At 39.2% G+C, this 16,137-nt stretch overlaps 1 long non-coding RNA gene across 1 annotated transcript in view; it reads right to left on the bottom strand.

The window, feature by feature from the left end:
• Positions 1-7,981: 7,981 nt before the first annotated feature.
• LOC112619563 overlaps positions 7,982-16,137 on the bottom strand; it is a 46,980-nt gene continuing 38,824 nt past the window's right edge. Inside the window, exon 3 of the long non-coding RNA XR_003118250.1 lies at positions 7,982-8,497. This is a non-coding gene — a long non-coding RNA (uncharacterized LOC112619563). The remainder of the gene's footprint in view (positions 8,498-16,137) is intronic.

The raw sequence follows: 16,137 nt of genomic DNA, 5'->3' as shown, positions 1-16,137 counted from the left end.
CGGAGGGCACACCAAAGATGGCTGAATAGGAACAGTTCCAGCCTCCAGCTCCCAGCCTGTGTGATACAGAAGATCGGTGATTTCTGCATTTTCAACTGAGGTACAGGGTTCATCTCACTGGGGAGTGCCAGACAATCGGTGCTGGTCAGCTGGTGCAGCCTGACCAGTGAGAGCTGAAGCAGGGCGAGGCATTACCTCACCTGGGAAGCACAAGGGGGAAGGGAATTCCTTTTCCTAGCCAAGGGAAACTGAGACACGCAACATCTGGAAAATCGAGTAACTCCCACCCTAATACTACGCTATACCAAGGGACTTAGCAAACAGCACAACAGGAGATTATATCCCACAACTGGCCTGGAAGGTCCCATGCCCACGGAGCCTCCCTCATTGCTGCACAGCAGTCTGAGATCTAACTGCAAGGGGACAGCCAGGCTGGGGAAGGGGCGCTGGCCATTGCTAAGGCTTAAGTGGGTAAACAAAGCCACCAGGAAGCTCCAATTGGGTGGAGCCCACTGCACCTCAAGGCGGCCGGCCTGCCTCTGTAAACTCCTCCTCTGGGGGTAGGGCATAGCTAAACAAAAAGCAGCAGAAACCTCGGCAGAGGTAAATGCCCCTGTCTGAAAGATTTGAAGAGAGCAGTGGATCTCCCAGCATGGAGGTTGAGATCTGAGAACAGACAGACTGCCTGCTCAAGTGGGTCCCAGACCCCTGAGTAGCCTAACTGGGATACATCCCCCACTAGGTGCAGACTGACACCTCACACCTCACACAGAGGGGTACACCCCTGAGACAAAGCTTCCAGAGCAAAAATCAAACAGCAACACTAGCTGTTCAGCAATATTCTATCATCTGCAACCTCCACTGCTGATACCCAGGCAAACAGGGTTTGGAGTGGACCTCAAGCAAACTCCAACAGACCTGCAGCTGAGGGTCCTGACTGTTAGAAGGAAAACTAATAAACAGTAAGGACACTCACACCAAAACCCCATCAGTACCTCACCATCATCAAAGACCAAAGGCACATAAAACCACAAAGATGGGGAAAAAGCAGGGCAGAAAAGCTGGAAATTCAAAAAATCAGAAAGCATATCACCCTCCAAAGGAATGCAGCTCATCGCCAGCAACGGAACACAGCTGGATGGAGAATGACTTTGACGAGCTGAGAGAAGAAGGCTTCAGTCCACCAAACTTCTCAGAGCTAAAGAAGGAACTATGTAACCAGTGCAAAGAAACTAAAAACCTTGAAAAAAGAATGGATGAATGGATAACTAGAATAATCAGTGCAGAAAAGACCTTAAAAGAACTGATAGAGATGAAAAACATAATACGAGAACTATGTGACAAATGCACAAGCTTCAGTAACCAACTCGATCAACTGGAAGAAAGAGTATCAGTGATTGAAGATCAAATGAATGAAATGAAGCGAGAAGAGAAGTGTGGAGAAAAAAGAGTAAAAAGAAATGAACAAAGCCTCCAAGAAGTATGGGATTATGTGAAAAGACCAAATCTATATCTGATAGGTGTGCCTGAAAGTGACGGGGAAAATGGAACCAAGTTGGAAAACACTTTGCAGGATATCATCCAGGAGAACTTCCCTAACGTAGTAGGGCAGGCCAACATCCAAATTCAGGAAATACAGAGAACACCACAAAGATACTCCTCGAGAAGAGCAACTCCAAGACACATAATTGTCAGATTCACCAAAGTTGAAATAAAGGAAAAAATGTTAAGGACAGCCAGAGAGAAAGGTCGGGTTACCCACAAAGGGAAGCCCATCAGACTAACAGCAGATCTCTTGGCAGACTCTACAAGCCAGAAGAGAGTGGGGACCAATATTCAACCTTCTTAAAGAAAATAATTTTCAACCCAGAATTTCATATCCAGCCAAACTAAGTTTCATAAGTGAAGGAGAAATAAAATCCTTTACAGACAAGCAAATGCTTAGAGATTTTGTCACCACCAGGCCTGCCCTACAAGAGATCCTGAAGGAAGCACTAAACATGGAAAGGAACAACAGGTACCAGCCATTGCAAAAACATGTCAAAATGTAAAGTCCGTCGATGCTAGGAAGAAACTGCATTAACTACTGAGCAAAATAACCAGCTAATATGATAATGACAGGATCAAGTTCACACATAATAATATTAACCTTAAATGTAAATGGACTAAATGGTCCAATTAAAAGACACAGACTGGCAAATTGGATAAAGAGTCAAGACCCATCAGTTTGCTCTATTCAGGAGATGCATCTCACATGCAGAGACACACATAGGCTCAAAATAAAGGGATGGAGGAAGATCTATCAAGCAAAAGGAAAACAAAAAAAAGCAGGGGTTGCAATCCTAGTGTTTGATAAAACAGACTTTAAACCATCAAAGACCAAAAGAGACAAAGAAGGCCACTACATAATGGTAAGAGGATCAATTCAGCAGGAAGAGCTAACTAAACTAAATATATATGCAACCAATACAGGAGCACCCAGATTCATAAAGCAAGTCCTCAGAGACTTACAAAGAGACTTAGACTCCCATACAATAATAATGGGAGACTTCAACACTCCACTGTCAACATTAGACAGATCAATGAGACAGAAAGTTAACAAGGATATCCAGGAATTGAACTCAACTCTGCACCAAGTGGACCTAATAGACATCTACAGAACTCTCCACCCCAAATCAACAGAATATACATTCTTCTCAGCACCACATCACACTTATTCCAAAATTGACCACATAGTTGGAAGTAAAGCACTCCTCAGCAAATGTAAAAGAACAGAAATTATAACAAACTGTTTCTCAGATCACAGTGCAATCAAACTAGAATTCAGGACTAAAACTCAATCAAAACCGCTCAACTACATGGAAACTGAACAACCTGCTCCTGAATGACTACTGGGTACATAACGAAATGAAGGCAGAAATAAAGATATTCTTTGAAACCAATGAGAACAAAGATACAACATACCAGAATTTCTGGGACACATTTAAAGCAGTGTGTAGACGGAAATTTATAGCACTAAATGCCCACAAGAGAAAGCTGGAAAGATCTAAAATTGACACTCTAACATCACAATTAAAAGAACTAGAGAAGCAAGAGCAAACACATTCAAAAGCTAGCAGAAGGCAAGAAATAACTAAGATCAGAGCAGAACTGAAGGAGATAGAGACACAAAAAACCCTCCAAAAAAATCAATGAATCCAGAAGTTGGTTTTTTGAAAAGATCAACAAAATTGATAGACCGATAGCAAGACTAATAAAGAAGAAAAGAGAGAAGAATCAAATAGATGCAATAAAAAATGATAAAGGGAATATCACCACCGACCCCACAGAAATACAAACTACCATCAGAGAATACTATAAACACCTCTATGCAAATAAACTAGAAAATCTACAAGAAATGGATAATTTCCTGGACACTTACACTCTCCCAAGACTAAATCAGGAAGAAGCTGAATCCCTGAATAGACCAATAGCAGGCTCTGAAATTGAGGCAATAATTAATAACCTACCAACCAAAAAAGTCCAGGACCAGATGGATTCACAGCTGAATTCTACCAGAGGTACAAGGAGGAGTTGGTACCATTCCTTCTGAAATTACTCCAATCAATAGAAAATGAGGGAATCCTCCCTAACTCATTTTATGAGGCCAACATCATCCTCATAACAAAGCCTGACAGAGATACAACAAGAAAAAAGGGAATTTTAGACCAATATCATTGATGAACATCGATACAAAAATCCTCAATAAAATACTGGCAAACTGAATCCAGCAGCACTTCAAAAAGTTTATCCACCATGATCAAGGGGGTTTCATCCCTGGGATACAAGGCTGGTTCAACATACGAAAATCAATAAACATAATCCAGTATATAAACAGAACCAAAGACAACAACCACAGGATTATCTTAATAGATGCAGAAAAGGCCTTTGACAAAATTCAACAGCCCTTCATGCTAAAAACTCTCAATACATTCGGTATTGATGGAACGTATCTCAAAATAATAAGAGCTATTTATGACAAACCCACAGACAATATCATACTGAATGGGCAAAAACTGGAAGCATTCCCTTTGAAAACTGGCACAAGACAGGGATGCCCTCTCTCACCACTCCTGTTCAACATAGTGTTGGAAGTCTGGCTGGGGCAATCAGGCAAGAGAAAGAAATAAAGGGTATTCAGTTAGGAAAAGATGAAGTCAAATCGTCCCTGTTTGCAGATGACATGATTGTATATTTAGAAAACTCCATTGTCTCAGCCCAAAATCTCCTTAAGCTGATAAGAAACTTCAGCAAAGTCTTAGGATACAAAATCAATGTGCAAAAATTGCAAGCATTCTTATACACCCGTAACAGACAAACAGAACCAAATCGTGATTGAACTCCCATTCACAATAGCTTCAAAGAGAATAAAATACCTAGGAATCCAACTTACAAGGGATGTAAAGGACCTCTTCAAGGAGAACTACAAACCACTGCTCAGTGAAATAAAAGAGGACACAAACAAATGGAAGAACATACCATGCTCATATATAGGAAGAATCAATATTGTGAAAATGACCATACTGCCCAAGGTAATTTATAGATTCAATGCCATCCCCATTAAGCTACCAATGACTTTCTTTACAGAATTGGAAAAAACCACTTTAAAGTTCACATAGAACCAAAAAAGACCCCACATTGCCAAGACAATCCTAAGTCAAAAGAACAAAGCTGGAGGCATCACACTACCTGACTTCAAACTATACTACAAGGCTACAGTAACCAAAACAGCATGGTACTGGTACCAATACAGAGATGTAGACCAATGGAACGGAACAGTCCTCAGAAATAATACCACACATCTACAGCCATCTGATCTTTGACAAACCTGAGAAAAACAAGAAATGGGGAAAGGATTCCCTATTTAATAAATAGTGCTGGGAAAATTGGCTAGCCATAAGTAGAAAGCTGAAACTGGATCCTTTCCTTACTCCTTATACAAAAATTAATTCAAGATGGATTAGAGACTTAAATGTTAGACCTAAAACCATAAAAAGCCTAGAAGAAAAGCTAGGTAATACCATTCAGGACATAGGCATGGGCAAGGACTTCATGTGTAAAACACCAAAAGCAATGGCAACAAAAGCCAAAATTGACAAATGGGATCTAATTAAACTAAAGAGCTTCTGCACAACAAAAGACACTACCATCAGAGTGAACAGGCAACTTACAGAATGGGAGAAAATTTTTGCAATCTACCCATCTGACAAAGGGCTAATATCCAGAACCTATAAAGAACTCAATCAAATTTATAAGAAAAAACAAACAACCCCATCAAAAAGTGGGCATAGGATATGAACAGACACTTCTCAAAAGAAGACATTCATACAGCCAACAGACACATGAAAACATGCTCATCATCACTGGCCATCAGAGAAATGCAAATCAAAACCACAATGAGATACCATCTCACACCAGTTAGAATGGCAATCATTAAAAAGTCAGGAAACAACAGGTGCTGGAGAGGATGTGGAGAAATAGGAACACTTTTACACTGTTAGTGGGACTGTAAACTAGTTCAACCATTGTGGAAAACAGTGTGGCGATTCCTCAAGGATCTAGAACTAGAAATACCATTTGACCCAGCCATCCCATTACTGGGGATATACCCAAAGGATTCTAAATCATGCTGCTATAAAGACACATGCACACGTATGTTTATTGCGGCACTATTCACAATAGCAAAGACTTGGAATCAACCCAAGTGTCCATCAGTGACAGACTGGATTAAGAAAATGTGGCACATATACACCATGGAATACTATGCAGCCATAAAAAAGGATGAGTTTGTGTCCTTTGTAGGGACATGGATGCAGCTGGAAACCATCATTCTCAGCAAACTAGTGCAAGAACAGAAAACCAAATACCGCATGTTCTCACTCATAGGTGGGAATTGAACAATGAGATCACTTGGACACAGGAAGGGGAACATCACACACCAGGTCCTATTGTGGGGACGGGGGAGGGTGGAGGGATAACATTAGGAGATATACCTAATGTAAATGACAAGTTAATGAGTGCAGCACACCAACATGGCACATGTATACATATCTAACAAACCTGCACATTGTGCACATGTACCCTAGAACTTAAAGTATAATAATAATAAAAACAGAGCATATATGATGAGCTCTCTACATTTATGTAAAATTTTATATATGTATGTTATATGCATATTATGGTACCTGTTATTAACTTTAAATACTTCAGCATAGTATTTTGAGGAATTTCCATACTGTTCCCCATAGTGGCTATCCTAATTTACATTCCCGCCAACAGTGTATGAGATGTCTTCTTTCTCCACATTCTCGCCAGCATTTCTTTCTACAAAAGCCATTTTAATGGCTGAGATGATATTACATTGTTGTTTTAAATTGTATTTCTCCGATGATCAATGATGTTGGCTTTTTTTATGTGTCTATTGGCCATTTGTATGTCTTCTTTTGAGAAATGTCTATTAAGATCTTTTGCCCATTTTTAAATGAGATTATTTTATTTTTTCCTTTTGACTTGTTTGAGTTCCTTATATATTCTGGTTATTAAGCACTTGTCAATGGGTAGTTTGCAAGTGTTTCTTCCCATTCAGTGAATTGTCTCCTGACTTTGTTGATTGTTTCCTTTGCTATGCAGAAGTTTTTCAGCTTGATGTAATCCCATTTGTCCATTTTTGCTTTGGCTGCCTGTACTTGTGGGGTATTGCTCAAGAAATATTTGTCCAGACCAATGTCCTGAAGAGTTTCCCCAGTGTTTTCTTGTAGTAGTTTTACAGACTGGAGTCTTAGATTTAAGCTTTTAATCCATTTTGCTTTGATTTTTGTATATGGCAAGAGATGGAGGTGTAATTTCATTCTTCTGCGTATGGATCATTAACATATGATCCAGCAATCTCGTTGTTAAGCATGTATCCTAAAGAAAGGAAATCAGTATATGAAAGAGATATCTGCACTCCAGAGTTTATTATAGCACTATACACAATAGCCACAATTTGGAATCAACCAAAGTTTCCATCAACAAATGAATGCATAAAGAAAATGTGGTACATATACACAATGAGATATTATTCAACCAAAAAAAAAGAAGAAACTCCTGTCATTTGCAACAACATGGATTGAACTGGGGTATATTCTGTTAAGTGAACTAAGCCAGACATAGAAAGACAAATTTTGCGTGTTCTCACTCCTGTGCAGGAGCTAAAGTTAAAACAACTGATTTCATGGAGACAGAGAGTAGAATATTGGCTACTAGAGGCTGGGAAGGGGATCAGGGTGGAGGGGAAAAAGTGAGGATGGTTAATGGGGACAAAAATATAGTTAGATAGAATGAATAAGGTCTAGTATTTGGTAGCACATCAGGATGATACAGTCAACAGTAATTTATTGTATATTTTAAAATATTGAAAGAGTAGACTGGAATGTTTCTAACACAAAGAAATGATAAATTCTTGAGGTGATGGATACCCAATTACCCTGATGTAATTATTACACGTTGTATCCTGTATCAAAACATCACATGTGCCCCATAAATATACATAACAATTGTGTACCCATAATCATGAAAAAACAAAAAAATTTTTGGGAAGTGATTAAGTCATGAGGGCTCCACCCTTGTGAATGGGATTAATGACCTTATAAAAGGGGTTTCCGAGAGCTGCCTGGCCCTTCCATCTCTCTGCATGTGAGGACAGAGCATTAATCCCTTTTGCCTTTCTGTCATGTGAGGCTGCAGTGAGAAGAGGATATCTTGGAAGCAGAGAGCAGCCTTCACCGTGTGTAAAAATTTTGTAAGAGATTTCTTTCATTATAACCTGAAAGTAAGATTTTGGGGGACTGCTAACTCTCACCCCCTACATCAAACTAGTTGCTACCATTCTCAACCAAAGAACCTCTTCAGAAAGAAATTAGCTGTGTCAGTTCACAACAATAAAGAAATAAAAGTATCTTTTAAAAAAGAAAAGTATACAGATTATCTCTTCATTAAAAGAATAATGCCATGAGTATACACAAACAAAACTTTCACATTTAATTTTTGGGAGGTCACAGGTTTGCCCATTTCCATTCACAGACTACTGGGTCTACTGCGTTGGGTCTAATGCAAATTCAACCTTTACTTCAGTAGACAAGAAGTGAAAGTTGAAGGACACAAGTAGGATCCCTGATTCTATTCAATTACAGTATTCCAGAAGTAAACTTTTTGGAGGCAGACTTTTAATAATGTACAAGATAGGATAGTTTTCTGATCACAGAGATTTGCAGTTCTTTCTCTGCAGGTACAGACTAGTGTATATGTGTCCATTTGGCTGGTTGTCCATCATGGCCGGTTAGTGAATGCTAAGATTTCATAATGAGAAAGTCACTGCAGAAGTTTCCTTTCTTGCTTGGGTTTTGAAAAGCAGGAATATGAATGAGGAAATAACCAAAATCTTCATCTCACTGGAAAACATACAGTAAAGGAGGAAATCCTAAGAAATAAAGGAAATTAAATTAGATAAGAAATGGACAGAAGTACCTTGAACTCATAATTAGAGATTTTTATTTAATTAAAATGAGCCACTGAGAGGTTTTTGATTAGTTCAATGGGTGATCTTCTTCCACAAAAGTTACTAAAAAGACAAAAACAACTGGCATTTTTGAACTAAAGGAGGAAAGGTGGATGTCTGAGAGCAAATTAAGAGAAAAAAAAATGATAGGGGCTGCATATGAAATTGAGAGACTAATAGAAGAAAAATGAAAACTATTTAAAGACATTATTTAGGAAGAAACTACAAGATCTGTTGATAGTGAACAAAAGACAAATTTCCCATTGATGTAAGGTGAAACAAACACACATTTCATCCATCCACCAGCATCTCATGAATCTTCTAAAAGTGCTACTTCCAACATGTTATCTTTCTGTCCCCAAAGGGGAGAGCCTTAGTTTAGAATCTTAGAATAAAGTCTAAATTCCTTATCTTGAAATTTAAGACTTTCTGCAGTATAGTCCCAAATTCTCTTTCTTAAAACTACCTTTAAAAATAATTCTGATAAAGGAAGACATTTATGCGGCCAACAAACATATATATATATATATATATATTTTAAAAAGCTCATCATCACTGGTCGTTAGAGAAATGCAAATCAAAATCACAATGAGATACCATCTCATGCCAGTTAGAATGGCAATCATTAAAAAGTCAGGAAACAATAGATGCTGGAGAAAATGTAGAGAAATAGGAATGCTTTTACACTGTTGGTGGGAATGTAAATTAGTTCAACCAGTGTGGAAGACAGTGTGGCAATTCCTCAAGGATCTAGAACCAGAATTTCCATTTGATCCAGCAATCCCATTACTGGGTATATACCCAAAGGATTATAAATCATTCTACTATAAAGACATATGCACACATATGTTTATTGCAGCACTGTTCACAATAGCAAATACTTGGAACCAACCCAAATGCCAATCAATGATAAACTTGATAAAGAAAATATGACACATATACACCATGGAATACTATGCAGCCATTAAAAAGGATGTGTCCATGTTCTTTGCATGGACATGGATAAAGCTGGAAACCATAATTCTCAACAAACTAACACAGGAACAGAAAACAAAACACTGCATGTTCTCATTTATAAGTGGGAGTTGAACAATGGGAACACATGGACACAGGGAGGGGAACATCATACACCAGGGCCTGTCCCGGGGTGGAGGGCTAGGGGAGCGATAGCATTAGGAGAAATACCTAATGTAGATAATGGATTGATGGGTACAGCAAACCACCATGGTACGTGTATACCTATGTAACAAACCTGCATGTTCTGCACATGTATCCCAGAACTTAAGGTATAATAAATAATAATAATAATAATTCTGATTGCAGGAGTCTTGTGAGTTTCTGTTACACAACTCAGAAGCAGATTTAAAACTAATTTTATATAATTCAATCCTGATCAAGAGCAGGGCTTTCTTATCCCACTATCTCTCTAAGTATTCCACCTTCTATTCTAACATAGGGAGATGTACGAGGGTGTGAGTTAGAGAAATCAGTGAATGCATTTCACATTCAGGTGGAACACTGTCTGTGTGGGATGGATCTGCAGGTGGGAAGGGTCTGGGCAGACACATAAGCACAGGTAAGCTAAGCAATTGACTTTGGTCTACGGGCTGACCATGCGCTGTGTTGGCCTCACTAAAGGCTATGTCTCTCTTGTAAGAACTTTCATTTCTTCATTTCACTCTCTCCTGTCATTAGAAGCCCAATTTTTCTTCCCTCAGCTTCTGGTTACTTTTTCACTCATCCCTGTGAGTTGAGAAACCATGGACCTGTATGATGGTTGAGTATTTGTAACCATCATGGCTCCTCAGTGGACAACTGCAGACTCCCATCTAGCTCTGACACAGTTCAAGCTGGAGGAAATAAGAGTTTCCTGTGGGGTATAAGCAAAAGGAGGAACCCACAAAAATAGCCATAAAATAGTTATTGCCATTAAGTTACTTCATGTTTCCTAAATTTTAAAAGTAATTGATTCATTCTTCATCAAATGTTTCACTGGTTCCTTGGTATTTTAGTCTGCTTTGGAGTCTAAGCTACATTTCTAAGACTCTTAGCTTTTCCATTGCCTCATTTCATTATCTTTATTCCCATTCCACTTCAAACTTCAGGCCCTATGGCCATGTCCTAAATACTTTTATCATTATAATTGTTCTCTACCGATATATTAGGTTAGTGCAAAAATAATAGCGGTTTTTGCCATTAAAAGTAATGGCAACAAATGGTAATATTAAGTGCAACCACCCTGACACAATGCCATAAAGTAAATTTTCAACCCTGCTTCATCCCAAGGTCTACCTTCTTCATATTTATACCTGGACTGCTGATTCAATCACTGCTAGAGAATAATCACACAACCACTGAGATTGATACCATTAAAAATTCATGGCTTCAAATTGTAACTGTCCAGAAATCCTGCAGTTCTTCTCCAGGAATATCTCTTTCCTGTTGTCCACAGTGACTATTTTTATACTTCTCCACCTTCCTCAAACCTCTGAACCAGATGCTGCTCACTTCATTCTCAACAAATGACCTAACCTGCTGTTAATAAAGAAAATAGAAACCTGCTGTGTGTAATTACCTCAATTCCTCCACCAAACCCATAACCTCATCTGTTTCTGAATATTTACCCATATTCTATCCTCCTTCCCTTGCTATAAATGCAAAAATTAACATATGTCCTCACAATGTATTATTCTCTTTTTCTTTTCTTTTTTTTTTTTTTGAGATGGAGTCTCGCTCTGTCACCCAGGCTGGAGTGCAGTGGCCGGATCTCAGCTCACTGCAAGCTCTGCCTCCCGGGTTCACACCATTCTCCTGCCTCAGCCTCCTGAGTAGCTGGGACTACAGGCGCCTGCCACCACGCCCAGCTAATTTTTTGTATTTTTTAGTAGAGACGGGGTTTCACCCTGTTAGCCAGGATGATCTCGATCTCCTGACTTCGTGATCCGCCCGTCTCGGCCTCCCAAAGTGCTGGGATTACAGGGTTGAGCCACCGCACCTAGCCTATTCTCTTTTTCATATATTATTTTGGAGAGGTAAACAAGAGTTTCTGCTGGATAATATTGGTGGCTACCTCCACATTGCCTGACAAGAAGCTGCCTGAGATTAGTGGCTCCTCATTCTCCAATGGGAGGAGATTCTATTATTTTCAGCTTTGCACAACGTGTCCAGGTTCTATCACACCAGGGATTTGATATCCATGATAGCAGGTAGCTAGCTGCGAGATATCTGTCTGTGACCCCTTGAGTAGTTGGTATGCAAATCTAGACTGCATATTATTTGCTCTCTCCATTTAGTACAAAGGATAATAACAGGAGAGTTAGAGCCCCTTCCCAAGAGCATCGCTCTACTGTGGGTCCAACTGTGCCCAGGAATAAGGCATATACAGATCTAATGCATTTTAGCATATAGTCTCTTCTTTAGTCATTGTGTAAGAATAAGTAGGGTCATCTCGCTCCAGGGATACAGGTTTACTCACACCATCCATACTGTTAAGTGTTTCCCCAATCATTCGTAGCTGACAACCTCTCCTAGGGAGTAAAGGTATCACTACAAGATGCAGGAACTAACATCTGTGACCTTCACCTCAGTTTTAAGATGTTTTTCCAGTGGTGTGGTGGGTCTCACTCTATCTTACCTCCTTCAGGACTGCTGACATCAAGTAAGAGAGAGTTCCAGGTCACTGGCAATGGGAAAATCCCTAAGATGTAGCTAGGTGCTCTGCTCATTCTGACATCAAGATGTACCACCCCAACATGCAGGATTTTTATTTTGTTTTGTTTTGTTTTGAAATAGAATCTTGCTCTGTCACCCAGCCTGGAGTGCAGTGGTGCCATCATGGCTCACTGTAGCCTTGACCTCCCAGGCCCAAGCAATCCTCCCACCTCTGCCTCCCTAGTAGCTGGGACTATGGATGCACCCATCACACCTAGCTAGCTTTTATATTTTTTGTAGTGATGGAGTTTTGCCATGCTGCCAGGCTGCTCTTTAACTCCTGGGCTCAAGTGATCCTCCCACCTCAGCCCCTCAAAATGCTGTGAGTACAGGCCTGAGCCTGTAATATGCAGTTTTGATAAACTGTACCCAGCAACATGCAGTTCTAATAAACACCAAAGTGACATGAATCATAAAAATCACAGCTCAAACCATATCATAATCACAAAAGGAGCCCAAAGTATTAATAAAAGAGAATACAAGATGTTGAAAAGTGATAACAGCCCTTCCTAGCAGAACAAATGGAAGGACAACCAAGGCCATGATAGGCTAACCAAAGACTTCAATGGTTCAGACGCAATTTTGTTTACAAATCTCACTTTTTAACCATCCTCAGAATAAGAAATTGAATGCATTAATTATTTCCTGGCACCCCATCAGCACTGATTCATTAAGATGGGTGGCTGGCACCCACTTTGACTCTGCCTGGACCTATGAGGTAGCAGGTGATTCCAGAGGGAGTTTCCATGGAACAGCAGGCAGAAGCTAACTGCATGGTGGTCCAAGAGCCTAAGAAGTGGATTCCACCTGGGTTGTTTTTTTTTGTTTTTTTTTTTTTAACATACCCATACACTCGATAATAAATTATCAGTATCCATCTTCCACCGGCTTGCAGCACGTCATTCCTTCACATTTCCACAATATTTTGCTCTAACTTCACTATCATTTGGATTTGGGTTTACTTTTATTCAGCCGGTTTTTTCCTTGATTTCACATTTTCCTCACGTGAGCTGCGAATACAACTGGACTTCAAATCAGAACATTTGATCTCTCCTTGTGCTTAACTTTCCAGGAAGATGTCGCAATTGCCCCTAAACAATAATCAAACGGCACTTCTCTCTCTTCCTCTGAAAAAAATCATAGCTCCCGGATGGGGAAGTGAGTGGAGATGTTACATCTCTCACATCCTTACTTTAGTTTCGAGAGTGAGAAGAGATGAAAGAAGATGAAAACAGACTTCAAAACACACAGAAAACTCCTGTATTTTCAAAGGGGAAAAAATGATGGCATTCAAAACACTACAGAGCAATATAAGCAGTATCTCCAACTCCCAAACAAATAAAAGAACCTTTCATAAAAGAAATCTTATGTAACCTGAGACAGTAAACCTCTGTACAGTTTGGCAGTTGGTTTTATAGCTAAAATAGTCAGGCTTTGCCTTGACATACCCACGGTTCTGGAACATGAAACTTTTCAATACCCATCATGTTCAAATTATTGCCACCCCATAATTTCCTCAATCCCGTTCCACTGAAATGGAATGTGAATTTCCATCTTAGCAGCCATTTTAAATCAAGAGGGGCAGAAAATTACCTATACAGTCTGTTATGAACTTCCTAAACTTAAGTAAGAGATTTCAATCCCATGCAAGTAGAAACCAGTGGTGAATTTATGACATGAGTTTTGCCTTTTAATTAAGAACTTAAAAAAGAGGTGACAAAGCTTTTTTGAATGCTTTGAAAAGAGGCAAAATAGATCTATTGGAGAGAGCTTCTGAGTTGGAGAGTGGAGTACAGGCAACCTCACGAGGAGCTGGGACCTGGGAATCAGCATTTACTCTAACTTGTAGTGAACGTCAGGGAAGGGTAGGTGGTGGAGAGGGACAGTTTCGGCAGGTGGAATTTAATGTCTAGAGACACGCGGTGTCTTTTGGCACAACTGGTGATTATCATCATCAGAGAGCAATTGGGTGGGGTAAAGTCTCTGTAGGTGGAGGGTGCACTGCAATGGGGTAGCTGGGATGCTGGCCAACAACAGGAAAGACTGGAAACAAGGAAAGACCCTCAACTCCTGGACTCTTGTGTAATTTAATAACTGAAGGAGAATGGAAGGAGCAAGGCAGCATTTCAATACAAATGACAACAATTGCTAACTAACAATAACAGATTTGCTAAAACACTGAGAAGGATTGAGTTTTGTACTTCACAGAGGAAACTGCTACTCGAGCTACAAAGTCTTCCCAAATTCTCTCAGCTAGTGGGTCCAGAGCCAGATTTATCAAAAAGCAGATCTACTTAGAACTCATAAACATCATGCTGCATTTTACTGAGCTAGAAAGAGCAGAGGTTCAGGGAACTCGGGAAATGAGCCACAGGGTTGTGACCCACATGTAAGTACATAACAGTTCCTGTTTCCATAATTTTAAAAGTAAGGAAACATAACTAAAAAGTCTACAGCATTCTAGAATTTACATAGCACTTTCACTTGGGTAGTCTCCAAATCAAGATAGAAACCTAGATAATGAGGCTCAGTGTCCAAAGACCTAACAGAATCAGCAAGGTTCTGTCTAGGATGACTTGGAACATTAAACCATCCTTTAAAAAACATCTACCAGAATACATAGGAGAAAGTTTTAAGACCTTGGATTAGGCAAAGGGATTTTAGATATGACAACAAAAGCACGAGCCCTAAAATAAAAAATTGTTAAATAAGGCTTTTAACACTGTTAAGAGAATAAAACAGCAAGCGTATTTAAGTAATTTATTTTCAAATCACATATCTGACAAATGACTTGTATCCAAATCTCAGAATTCAACATTTTCAAAAATCTCCCAATTTTTAAAATGGTCAAAGATTTTTTTAAAATGCTTCACCAGAGAAGATATACAAATGGAAAATAACCTCAGTGTCATTAGTCATTAGGACAATGAAAAAATTAAAACCACAATGCAATACAACATACATCTATTTAAATAGTTGAAATTGATAGAACTAACCGTCATAAGTCTGGCAATGAGGCAGAGCAACTGGAACTCTCACACATTGCTGGTGGGAATGTAAAATGGCACAGCCACTTTGGAAAACAGTTTGGCTGTTTCTTCTAAAATTAAACATACATTTACCATATGATCCGCAATCCCACTCCTGTTTATACAAGAGAAATAAAAACTTATGTTTACCAAAATAGTTGTAAGCTAATGTTTTCAAGTGCTTTATTCATAACTCCTAAATGTTGAAACAACCAAAATGTCCCCCAATTAGTGAAACAGTTGCACATACATTCAGTGTAACATTGCTCAGTAACAAAAAGGAACTACTGATATGTATGACAACATGAATAATCTCAAATGCATTATGCTAAGTGCAAGAAACTCCATTCAAAGACTACACACTCTATGACTCCATTTATGTGACATTCTGGAAAAGGCAAGAACTATCAGGCAGAGAACAGATCAGTGGTTCCCAAGGATTGAAGTGGAGGAGGGGCCAATTACAAAAAGGCAGCATGAGAAATTGGTATGTGTGTGTGAAGAAACTCTTTAGTAGCTTGATTGTGGTGGTGAACACAGGACTCCATGTATTAGCAAAATATATACCACTGTACACCGCCCCAGAAAAGTTTACTGTAAATTAAAGAATAAAAAATTATAAACATTAAAAACTGATTATATATATATAATTTTTACTTTTGCTGAATAAATTCTGTGTGTGTGTATGTGTGCGTGAGAGAGAAAGAGAAAAAGAGAGTAAAGAGAAAGAGATTTTGCCAAAAAATAATGGTTCTTTTATGAAAGTATGGGAAGTATGGGCTGACCCCTCATGCAGTGTTTTATGCAGAGTAACTATTCAAT

The sequence above is a fragment of the Theropithecus gelada genome, chromosome 2 (assembly GCF_003255815.1).
Source record: "Theropithecus gelada isolate Dixy chromosome 2, Tgel_1.0, whole genome shotgun sequence".
Classification (NCBI taxonomy): Eukaryota; Metazoa; Chordata; class Mammalia; order Primates; family Cercopithecidae; genus Theropithecus; species Theropithecus gelada.
Note: the sequence above shows the minus strand (reverse complement) of the source record. Positions and strands in the feature narration are given on the sequence as shown.